Consider the following 9,314-nt stretch of genomic DNA (forward strand, 5'->3'; position numbering starts at 1 on the left):
GTCTTATTTTCCTACAGAGTAATGTAAACACAAAATCTTAGAAATTTCTCAATTATATTCTCCAATTCTTAGTCAAGGATAAGCAAGTATCAATTCTATTTTATGATATATTGAAGGGTCAGTCGTGCATTTTTTCCAAAAAATCGATTATGGTTTAAGCCCAACTTTTCAAAAACCATACAAAACAAAATGGCACCCATAAAGAAGACCAAATGGCATGTGCCCACATCCTCGAGCCTATGTTCAAACCAGTTATAGCATTAGGTTCTTTCCATGCTTTGACCAAACATGAGAATAAATCGAGCCAATATCCATGAAATTATCTCAAGGGAAACCTTTCAAGTATACCCCGCTTTCACTTAGAACAAAAATAAAAAAAAGCGCATGTCAAGAAGGCTAAATGACTAGAGCCCACATAATTGAGCCTGTTCAATACCAATTTTAGCAAGAGTTTCCATTTATGCTTTAGATTACGCATGAGAATCATCATTAACCTATGCCAACATCCCTTGAAAACAACCCAAGGGAACTTATTCAAGTATATCATTGCATGCAATATAACCAAACATATTTGAGGATACAATTCCGGTAACCCAAGCCAATAACCATTGAAAGCATCTCAAGGGGAACCATCCACATAGTAGCAGAATTATATTATTCCAAGAAAACTAGTAATTTGGTTTTGCATCAAGGAAGGAGAGGTGGTATTTAGAAGTTTTATAGGGGAATATTAACTCAAGATGGTTGGGAATAAACCAGACTGCATGGGGCTGCATGGTTGAACCATGTCGCGTGGAGCCCTATTGTCAAGGAATTTGCAAGAACACTTGATGTAGGGGTAGTAAAAATTCCATATTGAATCAGAGTAATGTTCGATCTTGCCTTGTATAAACACCATTACTCCTTTGGTTCTACCACGAGTCCTATCGTAGATGAGCATTTTGCAATATCTAAAAAGATCATATAGTAAATGCAGCTTTAACCAGCTCACCTTTGTCTAAGATTGTACTTCTTTCAATACCTTAAGGTGCACTCTTCTAGTGAGCGGCTGGAAGGCTATCCAAGAAGATCCAAGTTTCCATATGAATAGGGGCTAATAAGCTTTTGTTTGGTAGAATCTAGAGCTTATGGTCTACCCGAGGTAGAGTCCATAGCTTATGGTCTACCCCTAGGGCTTCTATTTCAATCTATCTAACCGGAAGAAATGGGAGAACTTTTGATACTTTTGGGACAAGATCAAGGAGTGTTCTTCACTCATAAAACAGAGGTGTGCCTTTGATAAAGAGTAAGGCATTTAAATCAAAAACGTTTTCAGTTAAGGTGCAGTTTAGGTATACTTTACAGGGGGTCTTTCAAGAACACGATACAAGTAAGACCTAGTTATAGGGGAAGACTAAAAGGGGCCAAAAACTTATATTGAAAGTGCATGCTGAATCTTTTTATCTATCTCAAATCACTTGACTAGGTCAAAAACCGCCCTCATGCAAGCGATCTATTTGAGGCTCCTAGGAACCTTACAAAACATGAGGTGATTAGCAAGTTTTTATGAAGTGTAGATGGTATTCCCATCTACATCGAGGACCGTGAGAGGGGACCCTAGTCTTTAGAACAACCCAAAGTAGCCGAGACCGAGAGGCAAGCCAGAATGAAGGCTCACAAGGAGAGTCCAAATGCCAAGAATGGTCTAAGTCAGCATCACGATACCTTGCCGAGGTAGAGCACCCTATGCATAATGTGTGTTCTTGTTTGATATTACTAAACATAACCACAATTGAACTATAAAACTATATCATCTGACATAGATGATGACAATATTGTACAAAAACCTAAATTGATTTTAGATCCTGTATAAGAGTTTAATGAATGAAAGTCCATTCAAAAGTAAAAGGATTTAATAATCTATAAGCTTGAATATCCTTGGGGTTCTTTGAATAGCAACCAACTTGGATGGAGGGAGAGAGAGAGAGAGAGAGAGAGAGAGAGAGAGAGAGAGAGAGAGAGAGAGAGAGAGAGAGAGAGAGAGAGAGAGAAATCCTTACCTACATCCATACAAAAAAAAGACAACATTTCGATCTACAGTTCTTTATGCATTTTGAAGGCATCAAAAGTCTCTCTATGTGTTATTGATTTCACCCTAGTTCCACGTTTTACTTGTTCCTTAGTGTTTTGTATGTGTGTTGTTGTTAACCATGCCTTTTCTAGGACATCTTACCTTCCAAAAGAGTTATGTAGAGTTATGTAAACCTTAGCTATCATTTGTTATAAATAATAATTCCCAATCCTTAGTCAAGGAAAGAGGAAGCAAGTATCAAGTCTTTTTTATCTTATACTTATATTAAAACGGCAAGAGTGAGCTGCCACTTGGTAGCATTTCCCTTCCCATCCCCCTTTCAGTGGAACACCAACGGCCACGGCAACAGCACTCCATGGCAGACAAAGGCTACGTAGGAGTGCTCCATGCCAGACCTGCTTGCCAGCAGTGCTCCTTGATATGCGGGTACCTATGTTGTTCTCCTCAAATCAAAGCAACGATCTTGCCACTGTTGTTTCCCTTGAATCGAAGCGATGAAGTGGCCTTGCCAGCTCTCTCTCTCTCTCTACATACATACATACATACATATATATATATATATATATGCGGGGCGGCATGCAATACCTCAGTGCATGAACTCTGTATGAATCGGCACCTCACGGCATCAAGAGCTCCCCCCAATCAACAATATTCTAAGTGCTTGCACCTCCCCACCATCTGTACGTTAAGCACTCACTGCTCACCGCCCCGCTCATCACTGCACTTTAAACAGGTGCAACTCCCCACATTCATGATCACCACTGCCCGGGGCAAGGACCGATCTGAGTTTTGACACTCCCAAAGCAGGAGTGTGCAGTCTCATGAAAGAATCTCCTCATTCCTACTACGGTCTACCCTCTCCAGAGTCTCCACTATTAAATTTGTGCTCCATCCTCATTTAAGGTCATCATAGCTTGCAAGATCTCCTCCACCATGCCAACAAGGCCATGATGAGCGTGTCTTTTTGCCTCCTTGCTTCCTCCTCAATAGCAAGAATCCGAGGTGGAGCCTACGAATATGGCCGTGGAGCCCCCTCTCGCACCAAGTAGGTCACCTCACCTAAGTAGAATCTATAACAATAGTCCACCTCTGGTAAGGCATCTTGTATAAGGTCCGCTTTCTATGTGACAATTTCTATGTCTCTATAATCACAGAAAGCAAATTATCAAGAGTAACGTTCCAACCTCATCCCTCTGTTTTAACCCAGGTTCTTGGAAGTTTAAGGCTACACATGACAAAGCAACCGAGAGTAAGGAGTATACAACTTCTCTCTAATGCCAAACAATAAAGTCCAAAATCAATGCAGTGGCCTATAGATTGTTTGCCCTATCTGTTGTCGCCCTGCAGACTGCCACCATGGCTTCCACGCTGCAGCATCTTCCCGGCAAACACTATTTGTGTCTCCCTGGCCGCTTTACTGGAGACGAAGGTTGCCTCTGTAGTGGATTGACATTATGACAAGGTCAACCTCCACGTGGCTGCACATGCTTGCAACAAGAGACGGCCCTTTGCCTTACCAACCTAGCTACGTGGGCAAATATGGCATCAACTTGGTGCAACGATAGTAGTCACTTGCCAGCGTGAATACTCGCCTTGGTCTGTGGGACCGCAGGAGCGCACTAGCTAGCATGACCCTTGATGTGCGGGCAGCCAGCTTGCAAAGGGTGAGATGACCTGGGGGAATTTTATTTAACCCACGGCCTCACCTGGGGTTCCTTGCCTGCAATTTTTCTTAAGCCCTCATCTGCTTGCTTATATTCTGCCTATGCTCTCTTATCTGCGTACTCCGCTTTCTCCAAGCCTCAAGCTCAACCGCCTTAGCATGTGTACTCTCTCAACCTCCCTCATAAGTCACATGTAGGTCCTGCAAGCATTTTCATGAGCGGAGGGGGCATCATCTGCATCATGGTTGGTGAATCATCACGCTCAGTCATGGCAAAATAGCTCTGTACATTCCCAAGCAACCCTGTTCAGCGCATCTCAAAATCCTAAACCATGCTTTGGGTTGTTGTTGATGTTGCAGGGCACTATTGTCACGGCTCCTATGGAGTGTATATTGCCTTCGGTTGTGAGGGGAGCAAGCCGATGTTGAGGGGAAAACTTGCAGTTCTTACATGGGCAAGTGGATCTGAAAATGCTTACTTCCATCCCTTCTTTGGTGTTTCATTCCCCATCTCTTTAGCTTACCTGCTGATAAATAGTATTGGTCGCACGGCTCTATTTAGCTTGCCATGGCGCTGTAACATATTAAGATATCCATGGAGGACACTTTTTGCGTTAAGCTTGAACCTAAGAGAGGTAGAGCATCATGATGACATCAGCCTGCAACCAACCTTTATGCACTATTATTATGACGACATGTTGCATACCCTCCAGGCATAGGTACCCTTGTTGTCAATGTGGTGGCGAAGATGACGGCCTACGACTGACACACGAGCATGTTCTTGACACGGGCATCGCATCCATAAGGTGTTGTGAGCATGGGCCGCATTGCATCCATGCTCAGTCAGAATGATTACAGCCTCTGAGCAATAGCATTGAAAATGGAGGAAGAGAGAGTTCACCAATCATCAAGGTTAAAGAGAGAAAGCAACACAAGGTTGGTTGAGAGAGAGAGAGAGAGGCCGCCGAAGGCGGCTGGCCGTACTAGTGGTAAACCAAAAGGCTACTACTCACGCATTTTTTTCCCAACTCCTACTCTAATTTGGTTCTACATTACGAGCAGCAGAGGGAAATAATGGTCCCCTTGTCAGAGAGGGAGACTTGAACCGTATCATTTTGCTACAATTGGCAAGTTCGGCTAAGGTTATGTTCATTGTTTTATAATGCCAATCAAAGAATGGAACAAAACATTAGTACATGGGGCCCCTCATGGGGTATCTTCCTCCTTTTAAAAAAAAAAAAGAGACGACCAAAGAAGTGCATGGCCGGTGTCATAACACACCTATTACACCAATACACAAATGATAGGTGTCAACAAGTTCATGCACAATGTATAAAGTACCCAACCATAGGTGTCAACATAGCTATGCACAATGTATTAGTACAACTAGAAGTAGTAAAAATGTTTCCAATATTACAAATGTGGATGAAAATCCAACATATATGGTCACCTATAGGGGAAACCCCCAGTACCACTAATGTGACAACCACATAGTGCAATACCTTCCACATAGAACTACAATTTTGATAAACCATGGCAATACCAAACAACCAATAAAAGTTTGTGGGATCCTCATCTACGCGAGATGAAGGAGCCTCTTCTTAACCTTCCTCTTTGTTTTCGTCATGATGAACACACTAATTAAGTACAATAGCACTTGGACAGCATAGAGATCAACACAATGCACACAACAAACAAATCTTTGCAAAAAGGACTAAGTGAGCACCACAAAGTGGCTCAAGTTTTATAAGAGTTGATGAGAAGCAACAAATCTCTGAGGTTGAGCGCCTGTTAACCACTTACAAACACCCTATCACCTTCACGGACGCCTTATCACTTTATTTGAGTCATGGACCGGGCTTGTTGGTCCTATAGGTGCGTAGGTGATCGCCGACGAGAGGTGCACCACTTATCTCATTCTTACATTATTTTTGCTATGACTAGCCACTGTGGGCGCCCATGTGTGAATGGGTCTGATTCATATAAAAGGTCCATTTTGACCTAAAATCCTCATTCTTGAGGTGCATGCTAAAGAAGTGCTCTTGCTCTACCTCTACCTTGTTCTCCATCGTGTGTTCACGAGTGTGTGTGTGTGTGTGTGTGTGTGTGTATGCTTGAGAGAGAGAGAGAGAGAGAGAGAGAGAGAGAGAGAGAGAGAGAGAGAGAGAGAGAGAGAGAGGTGTACAAAGAAGAGCGAGAGAGGTGTGTTAGTGTTAGTAGCTCTGTAATGTGCTGGTTTTTTTAAATGGACAGTGAGTAGGTGATTAATGCTGTCAGTGTGCAGTGTGTGTTGTGTTAGTTAGTTAGTGTGGAGTGTGCAGTGTGTTGTAGCTACAAGGTATAGCTGCACGTCTTAGACAGGGTCTGTGCATTGATGCCCACGCAGCACAACCTTATCCACAAAAAGTGCCGCTTGCGGCAAGGGAGGAAATTTTTTTGACCTACATGACACCCTGCATGGAGAGATTCTATGGATGCGCGATGGCCTGCGTAGCAAATTTTGCTTCTGCTGCACGTCCACAAGATGATCACACAGGCATGGAAGACCGCCTTCTTGCCTGCGTAGATAGACACGCCATCGCTACAACAGAAACTTTTTTTTCTCTTTTAGGGTTCTTGCCGCCACGTGGGCACCCAAGAATATCCTCTAGTGGACCGTCCCACCCATGGGGTGCCCAAGCGGCTACCCTTAGTGAGGTCGCGGCCCTGTGGAGCCACCCAAGGGGGGCGGATTGGGAAGTTATTGCCATTATGGGTAATGATAGCAAGGCATGTACGGCTCATCGCCAAAAGGACTAATCAGGGACGACATGCCCATCGGGCCAGACGACGGGCGAGCCTCGCAGAGAAGAAAGGGCGGCACACATATCGTATCATGCATGGTTCTCCAAGAGCCTCGTCAAGTGGATCATGGCTGCAGGGCATGCAATGGCATGAAAGGTCGCCAACGGCCGTTTGCAAGATCACCGGTAAGGCACTTGGAGCCGGCACGCAAATTCAAAGGACCTGGTTGACCTTGGCTACGAACAAGCAATGATTATCAGGTTTGAGATTTCATGTTATTGAAGTTTTCATGTGTGTAATTGTATTGCAGAAACATGTAATTATGCTAATCTTGCCTATGTTTCCCTACGAGACTACCTATGGGTCAAGTATGCCCATTGTGATTATGTCCACTTTTCTTGCGCATCGGGCAAGGCCCTTGATAGTAGGAGTAGATCATTTATTGCACCAAACAACAGTGTGTAGACAGTGTTTAGAAAATCATTTCTCCTTTTTTCTTACTGCTTCCAAGTCATTCGATTTTTTGGGTTGGCAAGATTGGTCGGCAAGTGTGCTTAATGAAGTACGCAGTTGATTTTTGTTTATTGTCATCTGCATAACTGGTTACACAATTCTGGCCGTATCTCTACATAAGGTAATGTATGAGACTGGCATGAGGCACTTAGCATACATCTTTTGATCGTCGACCATGAATTGATGTAATAATAGAAGGGCTGTCAATTGCTTATGAAGCATTTGACCTAGATGGAGCATGTATCACCTCTATTGCATATCTCTAACATGCATCAAAGGTGACACACTTTCTCCACTCCAAGCAAAGGCACGGCTTCTGACAGTTCACATCAGCACTCAAATTTTGTTGCATACATTAATGGCAAGGGCCAATTTTTTAGTATCTCAAGGAGACATGCATGGCCTCTTACTGGACTTGTTGAAGGAAGCAAGTTGCTCGGCATGGCCGACTCCTTGTCACGGTTTCTACATGCTGACGGAGGATGCTTACCACACAGTATTGGTTAATTTCAATTGAAATTGCATGACACGGTTAACTCTTTTTGAATGATATCTGCCGCCGCAGCCATGGTCTCTCAACACAAACATATTTATGTGAAGCAAGGCTTCCATTTACGACGCTTGCATTGAGATTTTTCCCGTTTGGGGTATGCTATGAGCACACGCCTTTGGGGAATTTCTCCATTTGCCTGCAGGATATTTCAGGCCAACTTTCTCTCGCGCAATAGAGATGGTTATGATCTACATTTGAGCGAGCTTTTCTTCCGACATCTCCAGACAACTGGTTACAACAGGATGACCAGGTTAGACCATGTTCAGTATTGTTTATTTTTCCATGTTTATATATTTACATTGGAAACTAATGCTTTTGTACAAAGCAAAGTTCTTTGACAATTTTACATGAAGCAAGGCTTCTCCCTTGTGCCAAGGTACTGCCCAATGACTTGGAATCACGGGCAGTGGCACACAATTTTGAAAAACTGGCAAAATAGGCAATATCACCTCACAAAATCCCTATCAGTTTAAATTGTGCAAGGCACTAATGGTTTTGGCTCTCACGTTTGAGGCCATCACTCTCGCCAAGGGCTTAAAAATCTGTATGCAAGGCATGCTAACCAAGTGGCATGCATTCCACCGCTTCAGAGATTACGCTTCCGCTATCACACCAGACACTCTGTCACGGACAAACTAAGTTCTAGATTGTTTAAATTTTTGGTTGCTGTCAACACACAATACAACTAAATGGAACCTAAATCTAGGACTTATTTCACAGGCAAAGTGCCATATTAAGTCATTTTTGTAAAGTCACGACCCCATACATGGTAAGTGGGTCAAGCTGTGGCTTGTGTTTTCTGTTCCCTCTCTTGATGAGAGCGTTAAACAGGCAGATTGTTGCATGCTTATAGGATAAGCTACAAGTTAGGCATACGATGCGTCAGAGCACACAGATTGGGCACAACATATACAAAGTCGTCACTGAAGGAAAGTTCCTCAGCCCAGCATTTTCTCTCTTTCTTTCTTATTTCTCTCCATGAATAATGGAAACTTTCTATGCAGTTTTTGATACATGTTTTGTTTGGGAGTCGGCATGAGCCAAGGTACTCTACTCTCAGCTAGAAATTGGGCAAGACGCCCTCTATATTAGTCTTCATTGTTTCGTTGATTGAACACTAATTGCCATAAGGGCTATGAGCCACACACGCTGGCTAAGAGTCATTGTCAGATCTCGGGTATGACCCAACTGTTGACATTCCTTGGGTGATTGTTCTTAAGATCGAACAAATCTACCCACTGGACTACACAACGACGTTAATGGACAAGCAAGAGTCTTGTCATTACGGATGTTTCTGGTGTCATTTTTGCACGACATGGTTTCAGTGCGACACTCGAGTTGAGCTTTTGATAACCATAAACTCAACTCAACTGATTTTTACCACGGATTTTAGATGCAACATACCGTTGCGACAGCATGGCTGTCCATCAGAGCTAGGCCTCTCCAGTTGTGTGGATCTCCCGCTCTCTTTATAGCACTACGAGTGTCTATGGACGCACGGTTTTGGGGTAAGACCCCGCTGGTACTTACTAAATCACCCCATTGGCATTGAGGATCACAGTTTGATCTATTCCCGTTATACTTTCAAGGAAATAATTCCGCAATCTACCACGTGGTAGTGGAAAATTCCACTTTTCAAGTTGATTCTCATCATTCTGTACACGGTTAACTATGTTGGTTACCGTTACTTGCTAGTTGAGCAGTTTCTACAAAGGGTCTTACCATGGGGT

Source organism: Adiantum capillus-veneris, chromosome 16, assembly GCF_014529385.1.
Source record: "Adiantum capillus-veneris isolate H3 chromosome 16, ASM1452938v2, whole genome shotgun sequence".
Lineage (NCBI taxonomy): Eukaryota > Viridiplantae > Streptophyta > Polypodiopsida > Polypodiales > Pteridaceae > Adiantum > Adiantum capillus-veneris.